The sequence below is a fragment of the Octopus bimaculoides genome, chromosome 4 (assembly GCF_001194135.2).
Source record: "Octopus bimaculoides isolate UCB-OBI-ISO-001 chromosome 4, ASM119413v2, whole genome shotgun sequence".
In the NCBI taxonomy this organism is placed as follows: Eukaryota; Metazoa; Mollusca; class Cephalopoda; order Octopoda; family Octopodidae; genus Octopus; species Octopus bimaculoides.
Window position 1 is genome coordinate 74,271,615 of NC_068984.1, and position 2,500 is coordinate 74,274,114.

Below are 2,500 nucleotides of genomic sequence, written 5' to 3' on the forward strand. Positions count from 1 at the left end.
TATACATATATATATATGCATATATACATATATTTATGTACATACATACATATATATCTATCTATATATGTCTCTCTCTCTCTCTCTCTCTCTCTCTCTCTTTCTCTCTCTCTGTCTTTCTCTCTCTTTCTTTCTCTCTCTCTCTCTCTCTCTCTGTATATATATACACATATATGCATACATGGGTACAGGACGTCACAAAACGTAAACAACATGAGATACGAAGACAAACTTGGGTATATAAATAACGAGAGAAACAAATGGAAAACAAGGCAAGTAACATAAAGAAAGACCCTTCATCAGTTGTCGGCTGTCCATATATATATATATACACGTATATATATTTACATACATATAATAATAATAATAATAATAGGGAATAAATTATTATTTACACACACACTCATACACACACACACACACACACACAATACACAGACACACACAGACACACACACACACACACACAATTTTTTCTGCTATAGGCACAAAACCTGAAATTTTGTGATGAAAGCACCAGCCAATGACATCGATCTCAGTATTCAACTAGTACTTAAATTTATCGACCCTTGAAGACTGAAAGGGGGAATCGACTTAAGTGACATTTGACCTCATACTGTAAAATTCGGTAGAAAGTCCACTAAACATTTTGCCCAAAACGGTAACTGTTCCGCCTGCTCGCCACCTTATTATGATGTATAACATGATATAGTATAATATAAAGGCGGTGAGCTGGCAAAATTATTACTGCGCTGGAAAAAATTGCTTAGTGGCATTTCGTGAGACTTTACGTTCTGAGTTCAAAAGTCGCCGGGGTTGATAAAATAAGTACCTTTCGGGATCAATAAAATAGGTACCAGTTGAATACTGAGGCCGATGATGTTATCGACTAGATCCCTTCCCCGAAGTTGCTGGCCTAGTGCCAAAATTTGAAACCAATATATTGGGTTGGAAAGTAAGTAATTTCGGTTATTTAGTGTGAAATAAAAGTCATTTTTTTACATATTTTCCATTTTGTTCGTGACATTTTGCCATCTTTCTGTCAACTTCATGCTTCCGCGTTCAGAGAACTTCTGGTCCTTATCACCCAAAAACTGATCAAGTGCGATTTCAGGTCATCATCATTATTGAAAGTTTTACCATTCAATGAATTTTGCAAACTTAGAAATAAATGGTAATCTGACGGTGCAAGCCAGGGCTATATGGTAGATGTGACATCACTTCTCAATCAAGCTCCAGTAATTTTTCACGAGGTAGCAAAGGCATGTGTGGTTTAGCATTGTCATGGTGGAACACGATTCCTTTACGATTTGCCAATTCTGGTCGTGTTTCTTTGATTGCTTCGTACAGTTTCATTAGTTGTTGACAGTAAACATCTGAATTGATCATTTGGTTCCTTGAAATTAGTCAAAATACACAACACCTTTGTAATCCCACAGCATGACCTTTTTGTAATGCAATTCAGCTTTCGATGTAGTTTGAGCTGGTTCATTACACTTGGATCACGATCGTTTTCGATTGCTATTATTGTAGGTTGTAGACAATCCATTTTTCATCACCAGTGATGATTCATTAAAAAAAAGTGTCGATTAGATTGCGTTTAAGATGCATATCTTAATAATGATTCGCAAATGTTGATTCGTTGTATTAGTGAATCTCTTTCAATTTATATGGAACCCAAATATCAAGCTTCTTAATGAGTCCATGACATTTTAATGATTTTCAATTATTGTGTGTGATGTATTTAACCTCTCTGCAACCTCTCACACAGTTATATGACAATCAGATTCAATTATGGATTTGATTCGGTCGACCAGAACGTTGGTCATCTTTGAGTGAAATATCTCCAGAACGGAATTTTTAAACCATTTCTGTCACGTGCGTTCTGTTAAGTAATCAACACCATAAATTTCACATATCTCTTCGTGAGCTTTAGCAACTTTCTTGCCTTTACGGAAATACAAAAAGCAAAATATGGCGAAAATGTTCATTTCTGCACTCTATGTTAAAATTGACACGGTGCCAACAGCTCTAAACAAAATTACGCGCATTTTGCTTCTAAAGTAAGCTAAAAGTAACGGCTATCAAATGTCAAAAGGAAAGCATCATAACATTGACAAAAGTCGGTCAAAAAATTGTAACGCTATTTGCGAAAACGGAATTACTTTCTTGCCAACCTAATAATATGAATGTTTTGTATATATTGCTGGTTGAATCAATCTCTAGTTGCTATGAAGGTTCGTCTGTGTTTTCACAGGGTCAGTAGGCATGTTATGTTTTTTCCATGGCCCTGTGAGCTCATAGGTAAAGATCCAGAGTAGCAAGACGCTCATCGAACCTAAATAAAAATATTATTCTCAAGTATTGTATTGAGTACTCTTACTTCCGACAGTCAACAGTAAATGGATATACGAAACCAATTAGTCCAGCCGAACTTGTAACTCCGACTGTCTCAATCGGTATCGTACATATATTGTGTCAATAACAAGACTTAAATTTG